Consider the following 13,527-nt stretch of genomic DNA (forward strand, 5'->3'; position numbering starts at 1 on the left):
AGCTTTGAGTGTAAACTTGTATTGAAGTAAATAATTCAGACAAGAAGAAAATACAATAAAGGAGTGCTTAAACAAAAGGGGACGATAAAAAAATTATGGTCCAACTAGACAAAAAGAAGACAGGCTGATAGGACACATCCCTTGGCATCAATAATAAAACTATTTTGTAATGAGGAGAAGTGGAAAGGGAGGGGGAACCATAGGGGACACCACAGCAATAAAGCATGCAGGTTCGAATGGATATAGATTGCAGTAGTTACACTGAGATAAAAGGACTTCAGACGATATACTCATGTGGAGAACTGCATCAAATCTGTTTCATCAGATTACTTCTTCATCCTTTCTTGTGTATCACTGTGATTGGCAAAACTTTATAGCCTTCAGGTAATGATCTTTGTCAATGTGTGGTTGTGTATGCCTGTTAAAAATGGCGCTATTTCATCAGCATACGCTGAAAGGAACCTAACACATATACAATCTGACATGAAGAATTTCTTTTGTTAAGTGACTTAAGCTGCTTACTACATCAGCACATCAAATAGTAAATGTTCATGATAGCAGACCATTGGCAGATTAGGGAGAGTTCCAACTTAAATGTAGGTGGTTACTTGATGGATAAACCCAGTCCAGTACTCTGACACACACAGTTATTACAGCTGAGCTAGTGCTCTCCTTCAGGAGCTCACTGCATTTTTTTATGTATGCTCACTTCAGTTTCAGGATTTGACGTGCAGTCATGCTCTGTTTGACCTGTAGTAACAGTTAACCTTTAAACATTTCTTTTCCAGCTCTGATGAATGTACTATCAGGTGGAATATTAATAAAGTGAGTGCTAGATCTCAAATCGTGCTGAAACTGCAATGCTGGTTTTGTTGTACTGCACTTCCTGGTTATATTCCAGGCTGATACGCTCACCTGTCTCAGTGGGCTCTTTCCCTGAACATCCTATCACCTCTCCTCAACTGCTTTGACGTGCTGATACGCATACGACATGTCACGTGGACACTGGGTTCAGTCTTCCCACAGAGGCTCTCACAGTCTTTAACATTACAAGGCAAATATTTCACTTCTGTTGATGAGATTTAAATGGATTGGGTGTGCAATATATAAAAACAAAGATGATGTGACTTACTGAACGAAAGCGCTGGCAGGTCGATAGACACACCAACAAACACAAACATACACACAAAATTCAAGCTTTCGCAACAAACTGTTGCCTCATCAGGAAAGAGGGAAGGAGAGGGAAAGACGACAGGATTTGGGTTTTAAGGGGGAGGGTAAGGAGTCATTCCAATCCCGGGAGCGGAAAGACTTACCTTAGGGGGAAAAAAGGACGGGTATACACTCGCACACACACGCATATCCATCCACACATATACAGACAAATCTGCCCAAACTCTTTGTCTTTAAATATGTCTGCTTGTGTCTGTATATGCGTGGATGGATATGTGTGTGTGTGCGCGAGTGTATACCCGTCCTTTTTTCCCCCTAAGGTAAGTCTTTCCGCTCCCGGGATTGGAATGACTCCTTACCCTCTCCCTTAAAACCCACATCCTTTCGTCTTTCCCTCTCCTTGCCTCTTTCCTGATGAGGCAACAGTTTGTTGCGAAAGCTTGAATTTTGTGTGTATGTTTTTGTTTGTTTGTGTGACTATCGACGTGCCAGCGCTTTCGTTTGGTAAGTCACATCATCTTTGTTTTTAGATATATTTTTCCCACGTGGAATGTTTCCCTCCCTCTCTCTCTCTCTCTCTCTATATATATATATAAAGGAAACATTCCACGTAAGAAAAATATATCCAAAAACAAAGATGATGTGACTTAGCAAATGAAAGTGCTGGCAGGTCGACAGACACACAAACAAACACAAACATACACACAAAATTCAAGCTTTCGCAACAAAATGTTGTCTCATCAGGAAAGAGGGAAGGAGAGGGAAAGACGGAAGGATGTGGGTTTTAAGGGAGAGGGCAAGGAGTCATTCCAATCCCGGGAGCGGAAAGACTTACCTTAGGGGGAAAAAAGGACGGGTATACACACGCACACGCGCACACACACACACACACACACACACACAGATATATATATATATGACAGAGGGAAACATTCCACATGGAAAAAAATATATCTAAAAAGAAAGATGATGAGACTTACCAAACAAAAGCGCTGGCAGGTCGATAGACACACAAACAAACACAAATATACACACAAAATTCAAGCTTTCCTTCCCTCTTTCCTGATGAGGCAACAGTTTGTTGCGAAAGCTTGAATTTTGTGTGTATATTTGTGTTTGTTTGTGTGTCTATCGACCTGCCAGCGCTTTTGTTTGGTAAGTCTCATCATCTTTCTTTTTTTATATATATATATATATATATATATATATATATATATATATATATATATATATATGAATATAACAGAGGGAAACATTCCACGTGGAAAAAATATATCTAAAAAGAAAGATGATGAGACTTACCAAACAAAAGCGCTGGCAGGTCGATAGACACACAAACAAACACAAATATACACACAAAATTCAAGCTTTCGCAACAAACTGTTGCCTCATCAGGAAAGAGGGAAGGAGAGGGAAAGACGAAAGGATGTTGGTTTTAAGGGAGAGGGTAAGGAGTCATTCCAATCCTGGGAGCGGAAAGACTTACCTTAGGGGGAAAAAAGGACAGGTATACGCTCGCACACACACACATATCCATCCACACATACAGACACAAGCAGACATATTTAAAGACAAAGAGTTTGGGCAGAGATGTCAGTCGAGGTGGAAGAGTAGAGGCAAAGAAGTTGTTGAGAGACAGGTGAGGTATGAGTGGCGGCAACTGGAAATTAGCGGAGATTGAGGCCTGGCGGATAACGAGAAGAGAGGATATACTGAAGGGCAAGTTCCCATCTCCGGAGTTCGGATAGGTTGGTGTTGGTGGGAAGTATCCAGATAACCCGGACGGTGTAACACTGTGCCAAGATGTGCTGGCTGTGCACCAAGGCATGTTTAGCCACAGGGTGATCCTCATTACCAACAAACACTGTCTGCCTGTGTCCATTCATGCGAATGGACAGTTTGTTGCTGGTCATTCCCACATAGAATGCATCACAGTGTAGGCAGGTCAGTTGGTAAATCACGTGGGTGCTTTCACACATGGCTCTGCCTTTGATCGTGTACACCTTCCGGGTTACAGGACTGGAGTAGGTGGTGGTGGGAGGGTGCATGGGACAGGTTTTGCACCGGGGGCGGTTACAAGGATAGGAGCCAGAGGGTAGGGAAGGTGGTTTGGGGATTTCATAGGGATGAACTAACAGGTTACGAAGGTTGGTGGACGGCGGAAAGACACTCTTGGCGGAGTGGGGAGGATTTCATGAAGGATGGATCTCATTTCAGGGCAGGATTTGAGGAAGTCGTATCCCTGCTGGAGGGCCACATTCAGAGTCTGGTCCAGTCCCGGAAAGTATCCTGTCACAAGTGGGGCACTTTTGTGGTTCTTCTGTGGGGGATTCTGGGTTTGAGGGGATGAGGAAGTGGCTCTGGTTATTTGCTTCTGTACCAGGCCGGGAGGGTAGTTGCGGGATGCGAAAGCTGTTGTCAGGTTGTTGGTGTAATGTTTCAGGGATTCCGGACTGGAGCAGATTCGTTTGCCACGAAGACCTAGGCTGTAGGGAAGGGACCGTTTGATGTGGAATGGGTGGCAGCTGTCATAATGGAGGTACTGTTGCTTGTTGGTGGGTTTGATGTGGACGGACGTGTGAAGTTGGCCATTGGACAGGTGGAGGTCAACGTCAAGGAAAGTGGCATGGGATTTGGAGTAGGACCAGGTGAATCTGATGGAACCAAAGGAGTTGAGGTTGGAGAGGAAATTCTGGAGTTCTTCTTCACTGTGAGTCCAGATCATGAAGATGTCATCAATAAATCTGTACCAAACTTTGGGTTGGCAGACCTGGGTAACCAAGAAGGCTTCCTCTAAGCGACCCATGAATAGGTTGGCGTACGAGGGGGCCATCCTGGTACCCATGGCTGTTCCCTTTAATTGTTGGTATGTCTGGCCTTCAAAAGTGAAGAAGTTGTGGGTCAGGATGAAGCTGGCTAAGGTAATGAGGAAAGAGGTTTTAGGTAGGGTGGCAGGTGATCGGCGTGAAAGGAAATGCTCCATCGCAGCGAGGCCCTGGACGTGCGGAATATTTGTGTATAAGGAAGTGGCATCAATGGTTACAAGGATGGTTTCCGGGGGTAACAGATTGGGTAAGGATTCCAGGCGTTCAAGGAAGTGGTTGGTGTCTTTGATGAAGGATGGGAGACTGCATGTAATGGGTTGAAGGTGTTGATCTACGTAGGCAGAGATACGTTCTGTGGGGGCTTGGTAACCAGCTACAATGGGGCGGCCGGGATGATTGGGTTTGTGGATTTTAGGAAGAAGGTAGAAGGTTGGGGTGCGGGGTGTCGGTGGGGTCAGGAGGTTGATGGAGTCAGGTGAAAGGTTTTGCAGGGGGCCTAAGGTTCTGAGGATTCCTTGAAGCTCCGCCTGGACATCGGGAATGGGGTTACCTTGGCAAACTTTGTATGTGGTGTTGTCTGAAAGCTGACGCAGTCCCTCAGCCACATACTCCCGACGATCAAGTACCACGGTCGTGGAACCCTTGTCCGCCGGAAGAATGACGATGGATCGGTCAGCCTTCAGATCACGGATAGCCTGGGCTTCAGCAGTGGTGATGTTGGGTGTAGGATTAAGGTTTTTTAAGAAGGATTGAGATGCAAGGCTGGAAGTCAGAAATTCCTGGAAGGTTTGGAGAGGGTGATTTTGAGGAAGAGGAGGTGGGTCCCGCTGTGACGGAGGACGGAACTGTTCCAGGCAGGGTTCAATTTGGATGGCGTCTTGGGGAGTTGGATCATTAGGAGTAGGATTAGGATCATTTTTCTTCGTGGCAAAGTGATATTTCCAGCAGAGAGTACGGGTGTAGGACAGTAAATCTTTGACGAGGGCTGTTTGGTTGAATCTGGGAGTGGGGCTGAAGGTGAGGCCTTTGGATAGGACAGAGGTTTCGGATTGGGAGAGAGGTTTGGAGGAAAGGTTAACTACTGAATTGGGGTGTTGTGGTTCCAGATTGTGTTGAAAGGAATTTTGAGGTTTTGGAGGGAGTGGAGCTGGAAGTGGGAGATTGAGTAGATGGGAGAGACTGGGTTTGTGTGCAATGAGAGGTGGTTGAGGTTTGCTGGAAAGGTTGTGAAGGGTGAGTGAGTTGCCTTTCCGGAGGTGGGAAACCAGGAGATTGGATAGTTTTTTGAGGTGGAGGGTGGCATGCTGTTCTAATTTACGGTTGGCCTGTAGGAGGATGCTCTGAACAGCCGGTGTGGATGTGGGAGAGGAAAGATTAAGGACTGTTAGTTCATCCCTATGAAATCCCCAAACCACCTTCCCTACCCTCTGGCTCCTATCCTTGTAACCGCCCCCGGTGCAAAACCTGTCCCATGCACCCTCCCACCACCACCTACTCCAGTCCTGTAACCCGGAAGGTGTACACGATCAAAGGCAGAGCCACGTGTGAAAGCACCCACGTGATTTACCAACTGACCTGCCTACACTGTGATGCATTCTATGTGGGAATGACCAGCAACAAACTGTCCATTCGCATGAATGGACACAGGCAGACAGTGTTTGTTGGTAATGAGGATCACCCTGTGGCTAAACATGCCTTGGTGCACAGCCAGCACATCTTGGCACAGTGTTACACCGTCCGGGTTATCTGGATACTTCCCACCAACACCAACCTATCCGAACTCCGGAGATGGGAACTTGCCCTTCAGTATATCCTCTCTTCTCGTTATCCGCCAGGCCTCAATCTCCGCTAATTTCCAGTTGCCGCCACTCATACCTCACCTGTCTCTCAACAACTTCTTTGCCTCTACTCTTCCACCTCGACTGACATCTCTGCCCAAACTCTTTGTCTTTAAATATGTCTGCTTGTGTCTGTATGTGTGGATGGATATGTGTGTGTGTGCGAGTGTATACCTGTCCTTTTTTCCCCCTAAGGTAAGTCTTTCCGCTCCCGGGATTGGAATGACTCCTTACCCTCTCCCTTAAAACCCACATCCTTTCGTCTTTCCCTCTCCTTCCCTCTTTCCTGATGAGGCAACAGTTTGTTGCGAAAGCTTGAATTTTGTGTGTATATTTGTGTTTGTTTGTGTGTCTATCGACCTGCCAGCGCTTTTGTTTGGTAAGTCTCATCATCTTTCTTTTTAGATATATATATATATATATATATATATATATATATATATATATATATATATATATATATATATATATTTTAAAAAAAACTTAAATTTACCATTTTGGTCTCGATCTCTTCCACAGCTGTGTTAATTTTGGACATACGCTATAAATAGTGTTGCAAAAGAATGTGTACTCAGATAAAAAATCCTGAGCATCTGTCACAGACCAAAGGAAGGCAAAGAAACAAGAAGAAAAACTGAGGTTTGCGTATTGACTCTTTGCTGCCACTGATCCATAAAAACTACAGATTTCCCACTAATACTTCACAATATGGATGGAGTCCATGCATTGAGCATATGTTCAGAACTATTCAGACTTCCTGAAGAAAATGGCAAGGTCAGCTGCCAAAACTGTGTGCAAATAAAGGAAATCATATGCCTGGCTAGAACCCAAAAACATATCAACAATGAATCACATCAAGAAGACCTCAGAAATCATAGGTGATTCCATGTTTGTTGTTCTGTTGCTCATTGACAATCACAGTAGTTTCAGAAAGGGTCAACCACACATGTCCGAGGGCTACGTCCCATGCTGGTGCAAAGAAAAAAGCATCAATATTTGATGTTATGCCTTTGAACGAACAGCTTCACAACCTCATGCCATGTATGGCCTGTCCTGTTCGTAACTAGGAGAATCATACCATTGGATATATCTATATCTCCATTCACATTCTAATAATAATTAACCATTCACATTTACACTCTACAAGCTGGCTTGCAGTGCATGCTGGAGTGTAGCGTAACCACTCCTCCACTTTCGTGTTCCATTCGTTAATGGTGTACTGGAAGAAACACTGTTAGTAAAGCATGTCATTTAGACATCAGTCTTTTGACTGGTTTGATGTAGCATCCCAGGACTACTGCTCCAGTGTCAACATTTTCAACTCAGAAAGGCCCTTACATCCAACATCTTCAGTTATTTGTTGCTTACCGTATTTACTCGAATCTAAGCTGCACCTGAAAAATGACACTCAAAATCAAGGAAAAAAAATTTTCCCGAATCTAAGTCGCACCTGAAATTTGAGACTCGAAATTCAAGGGGAGAGAAAAGTTTTAGGCCGCATCTCCAAATTGAAACAAAGTTGGTCCATTGTAATATGAGACACAATTTAGTTCAAATGAATGACGGTACAGCTACAGTAGTTTGGTTCGAGTCGTAAGCTTAGCAGTTAAGCTTTACCAGGTAGCCATTGCTATGCGTCAGGCGCTCCGTCCATATTTATACAGGTACCCTTCCTTTTTCACGTGCTTAGTCTGGTTTGAATTGATTGCTTCTTTTTTTTTTTTTTTTTTTGCTCTGATAAGCGCCGTTTTTCTTTGTTATAGGTGTTTACGTCACTCTAAGCTAAAAATTCATTACTGTACTGTGTCATGCATTGTTTGTCACATTCTGATAGTGCGTGTTTATGGCCTGTCACCGCTCGCAGCCTGGCTTGCTTTTGTGCGCGCTACCGCCGCTTAAAAAAAAAAAGGCGGGGGGGGGGGGGGGGGGAGGGGGCAAGAGACTGCTATTTGTTGTTACTTTCACTGCTGCTTTCTTTGATAATGATCAACAAGAATCAAATAATAGACTGTGTATGATAGATGATGTTCTGAACGAGAGTTTAGCAAAAATTTTTCTCCGTTTGAAAATCTTTGCAGGCGCTTCTTTAGTACATTACATTCTGCACAGAAATTAGAGTGATCTTAGATTTAAAACTCTAGTCAATTGCTGTGCTTCATTTCTGACTGTATCGCTATTAGGCATAAGAATAATAAGAATATAAACATGACATGATATGAATATCCTTGCGCGTTTGCTGTTGTCTCACTCTAGTTTCATAGTTTATTAGGCAGATAGGATTTAAATGAGATAGCAGCAAGCACGAAAAAATACATGGCAAAATGTTTATAGTCGTATTATTCTTATGGTGAAGAGAATACTGCATGTGATTCACAATTCGTAAAAGTTCCTATTAGCAACCATCTCTTCTCACAGGTAGGAAAAAATTCAGAACATAGAGTTGGCCATATTGACAAACACCCGAAACAGTCTTGCCAGTTGGATTTTCATAGTACATTGAAATGCTGCTACATTCGAAGATGAACAATACGGAATTTGTATTTACTTCGTTGGATAATGTATGAAAAATGCAGTGGTCGAAACTCGGGGCGGAGAAAAAAAAGCTCATCTTCCACCTTTTTTTAAATTTATTTACTGACGCAGAGGATTTGGTGCCAGTATTTATCTTTGTGCGTACAAAGCATGCCTGTGTAGTGCTACATATATTCGACGGCAGAAGTTAGTTGTGGCGGCACCCACCAATAGTTTTCAGAACTTCCGCTTGCTTTGCACTCGATTCTAAGCCGCAAGCGGTTTCTTGGATTACAAAAGTCGGAAAAAAAGTGTGGCTTAGATTCGAGTAAATACGGTATATTCCAATCTCCGTCTTCCCCTACTACAGTATACAACCTCCACAGAACCCTCTAGTACCACGGATGTTATTCACCAATGTCTTAGCATGTCCTATCACATCCTCCTCCTTTTCCATGTTTCCACCATTTCTACCATTGACGATTCAGCAGAGAACTGTCCGCCCCTGGTGGCTGAGTGGTCAGCTCAACATAATGTCAATCCTAAGGGTCCAGGATCAATTCCAGGCTGGGTCAGAGATTTTCTAGGCTCAGGGACTGGGTGTTGTGTTGTGCTGATCATCATATTGTTTCATCCCCATTGACGTGCAAGTCGCTGAAGTGGCGTCAAATCGAAAGGCTTGCACCCGGCGAATGGTCTACCCGACGGGAGGCCCTAGTCACACAACATTTACATTTTTTTTTAGCAGAGAACCTCCTTATTCTCATATTACAAGTCCGTCTAATTTTCAGCACTCTTCTGTAGCACACATCTCAAACACTTCGATTCATTTCTCCTCTGGTTTTCCCCCAGTCCACAACTCACTATCACATAATACTGTGCTCCAAACATACATTCTCAGAAATTTCTTCCTAAAATTGAGACCTAGGTTTGATACTAGTAGACATCTTTTGGCCAGGAATGCCCTACTTGCCTGTGCCGATCAACTTTTTGTCACCCACGCCTCATCTGCCACATGTTACTTTTGCTTCCAAGGTACCAGAATTTCCTCACTTTGCCTATTTTGTGGCCCCCAATTTTGAGAAGTTTATTGCTATTCTCATTTCTGCAACTCCTCACTCCTCATTACTTTCATGTTTCTTCAGCTTACTACTTACAACCAGACTGACTGTAACTGTAATGAAATACTTACAAAAAATATTTTTTTTTTCCAAAATTGCCAAGAGCTGCTGGCGAAAAACAAAACTGTCTGCGATTTTAAGTTTTTGTGGTGTACGACAATTTCACAACTTTCTCGGGTATTCAGCCAGACAAAGTCACTCTCAGGAGGTCCCAACAACGGGTCTTTTTTGCAGGGCACAAAAACTAGAAGCTGTGTCCCATTTTTATCCTCCCCATTATCTTGCCACACACTTGACACGACAGGTCTGCATTTCACTTTGACGCTTTGCTTCACCAGAGAAATATCCCAGTGATGATGCACACACTGATTGCCAGATGAATCACTGTTTCAAATGTGGAATCAAAAGTTCTGCCCGGTTGGGAAGTTCCAGATCACTGATGAGGTCACTCAGTGCCATCTGCCGCCATCTTACAAATGGAGGACAAAGTGTGCACGACTATCTCCCTCTTGTCCTCATGACTAGTGGGTGCCTCCATAACTCTCATCAAGTGGTCTGAGTTATCTACCCTTCCATCTTAACCTTGCCCAACGTCTCTCTCTCTCTCTCTCTCTCTCTCTCTCTCTCTCTCTCTCTCTCTCTCTTCCCTGAGGGGGGGAACAATAAGTTTTGAAAGCTGGGACAATTTTGTTGCTTTTACTTTTGTGTGTGTCTACTGGCAGTTCTAATATTTCAGCTGCTGTAGGTAAGTACTTGCTAGCAATTCTGTCTCACAAATTTACAGTCTTCTTGGGGGCATTTTGGATTAAATACAAGAAACTCAAGTAGGCACGTACACCTATTGAGTCATTCGAGCAAATCCTCTCACACTGTGAATGCTGAGCATCGTGAGGCGTCATCTTTTAAAGTGGAATCATTTGCCGATCTACTCATGTAAGCTGTCTCACGCTTGTGCCACAGCTGTGGTGAACTCCCAACTCGTAGCAAATAATAGCAAGGAAAATTCAAGGGAAAGAAGGGAGGAATCAGAATGAGGTAAATCTACATGAGAAACTGTCACCAACAAATCTATTCTGTGACTGTTACTATTAGCTCTATGGAGATTTATCGCTTCAAAGTCGCTAACTAGAGCCCTCTGTGGTAAATTATTTTCTGAGACTGTCACATTGATGAGAAATAGCAATTAAATGAAACTTAAATTTTTTTAATCGATGAAGAGAAGAATACAGGACTCTTAAGTATGAAACAATATTTCTTGTGAGCAGTGCAGCCTTATGATGGAACCAAAATTGACATCAACTTTTATTTCGTGACTGTTTTATTCACATGCTAAACACAAATACCCTGGATGTAGATAAATACATATTTGTAACACTGTAGCACTGCAAGTTGTAACTGTAGCTAGGCGTTCAGCACTGACACGTCGATATGTTTAAACTTCACTTTGATGTTCCTAACCCAGACACCATACTGCTTTTCACTGATTTAAAATGAGTTACTTTCTATTTTGGGCACCGTGCCAGAACTATATGAGCATATGCTCACGTCTAAGGCTATAGTGAACATTAAGATGTCATTATTCCTTGGAAAAGAGTGAACAGTTTGCACTTCCCCTGCACTACATAACTACGTCCAACTGCTCTGTTTTACCAAAAAGTGCTCTCTTCCCAGCAACAGTCTAATAGCCTCCTAAATGGGCCTGTTGTAGAGCGCGCATTGCAGTGTGGTGAGATTTCAGTATATATGTTCGTTCACATAGTCAGTCTACAAAACACAGGGCTGTGAGGGTGTCGGGGCAAATGAAGGTTTCAAGTAGGCCTAACTAATCTGGTAACAATTCACAACTAAGTCACCCACCCAGAACTGTGATACTGCAATAATTTGACAAATAAGGAGACAATGTGGTGTATTGTAATGCAACAAAAATGGGCAACACTTTGTATCAATAAAATGTTGATTATTCCACAAATTGTGCACCAAACAAATAATTTTTAGGAATGAATAAGGACTACTGTTTTTGCCCCCCCCCCCCCCTCCCCCAGAATATTGCGATAAAGAGTAACAACTAAAACAATAATATGGCTGAAACTTCCTGGCAGATTAAAACTGTGTGCCGAACTGAGACTCGAACTCGGGGACCTTGGCCTTTCGCAGGCAGGTGCTCTACCATCAGAGCTACCCAAGCACGACTCACAACTCGTCCTCAGAGCTTCAATTCTGCTAGTTGGAGCAAGAAGCATGGGACATTCCATTTCGTAAATCGTTAGAAAATTCAATATTCTGAGATCCACAGTGTCAAGGGTGGTGAGAATACCAAACTTTAGGCATTACCTCCCATCACGAACAACACAGTGGCTGATAGCCTTTGTTTAATGACCGAGAGCAACTGCATTTGCTTAGAATTGTCAGTGTTAACAGAGAAACAGCATTGCATGAAATAACCGCAGAAATCAATGTAGGATGTGAGATGAATGTATCTGTTAGGCCACTGCAGCAAAATTTGGTGTTAAGATGCTATTGCAAGTTGTCGACAAGGCACTGCGCAAGCTGGTGATGGCTCCCTAATGGTACGGGCTGTGTTTGCATGGAATGGACTGGGTCTTCCGGTCCAACTTAACCGATTGTTGACTAAATATGGTCACATTTAGCTACTTGCAGACCACTTACAGCCACTGACAGACTTCATATTCCCAAACAATGATGGAATTTTTATGGATGACAATATGCCATGTCACCAGTTTACGAACACAAAAGCAAAATTAACACACACACACACACACACACACACACACACACACACACAAAACACTTGATTTGTTATATATTTTGCATGTGATTTGAAAAATGAATCCTATCTACTTTCAACTTCTCAATGGTTATTACAAAACCATAATTAATTAACAGCTGTTAACTTTGAACGAAATTTTATATGATTCAAACTTACAGAGCCAAAATCAGTGATCTGATGTGGATGCAAACCACCTGCCCCAATTCCTTGTTCCCATTGGTGCAAGAGATTTTGGAGAGGGAACAGGAATGGAGGAATATGAAGGGGCATTGGTCACAATCTGGGAATCACAATCCACAATACTCTTCACACGAGACAAAATCATAATGTTATGCAATGCATACACTAAAACATGAGTTTGGCAGCTGCAATTTTGATGCACACAATCTAAGAGGACTGTAAGCTGCAGAAATTAGGTTTTTAAGAACAACAGCTGGATACAGACTATCTGACACGACAAAAAGTACAACAATCAGGCAAGAACTATGACTTAAAAACACAAACAGATCAAGGAGTATAGAAATAAACGGAGAGATAACATCACAAGAGTGAAGAAAAATAGAATGTCTAAAATAATAAATAATTACTGGCCAACAAAGAAGTTTTATTACATGTTGCACAAGTTATTTGCATTGTATATTACAACGAAATGGAATGAATCATTTACTGGTTATTCAACAAACCTCATGCTTAAGTAGACTTAACCTCCTTCTTTAACTGAATTATTGAGCACTGGTGAAAACCAGTGTATATGATTCTTTCTGATATGTTATTTAAAATTTATTTTGTTACTATATGTCTACAAAGAGGAATATAATACTTGTATGTGATACAACAGAAATTATAGTACACTTTTGCCATCCTCATTAAAACTTCGTTTTTTATAAATTTTACTGTTCTTTCTTTTAAAGTACTTGTCCTGGATTTTTTTGACTTGGGTACATTAATACTGTTACATTGTAATCAGAATGAAATCCAAATCCAATAGCAGGATCGACAGTGTAATATAACACTTAGCACTGAAACCACATTTACAACGAACAACAATCTACAGCCATAACAGAACTGAACTCCTGTTAGGAGAGTGCATCTATTTATACAAACAACAAACATCAAATACCCCAAAATGCTGCTATTTAAACAAACATAAAATACTCCAAACAATACAAACCCTCTAAATATGATAAACAGTAAACAACAAATAACTGCTGGTGGTCAGACTTGAACTGGTAATCAACAGCATGCAAGCCGGCGATGCTGCCACTACGCCA

At 42.4% G+C, this 13,527-nt stretch overlaps 1 protein-coding gene across 1 annotated transcript in view; it reads right to left on the bottom strand.

Moving 5' to 3' along the window:
* The window catches only part of LOC126210488 (uncharacterized), a 347,809-nt gene that overhangs the window by 214,733 nt on the left and 119,549 nt on the right, over positions 1–13,527 (bottom strand). The gene's annotated exons all lie outside the window — the stretch shown is intronic.

This window comes from Schistocerca nitens, chromosome 10 (assembly GCF_023898315.1).
Source record: "Schistocerca nitens isolate TAMUIC-IGC-003100 chromosome 10, iqSchNite1.1, whole genome shotgun sequence".
Taxonomy (NCBI): Eukaryota; Metazoa; Arthropoda; class Insecta; order Orthoptera; family Acrididae; genus Schistocerca; species Schistocerca nitens.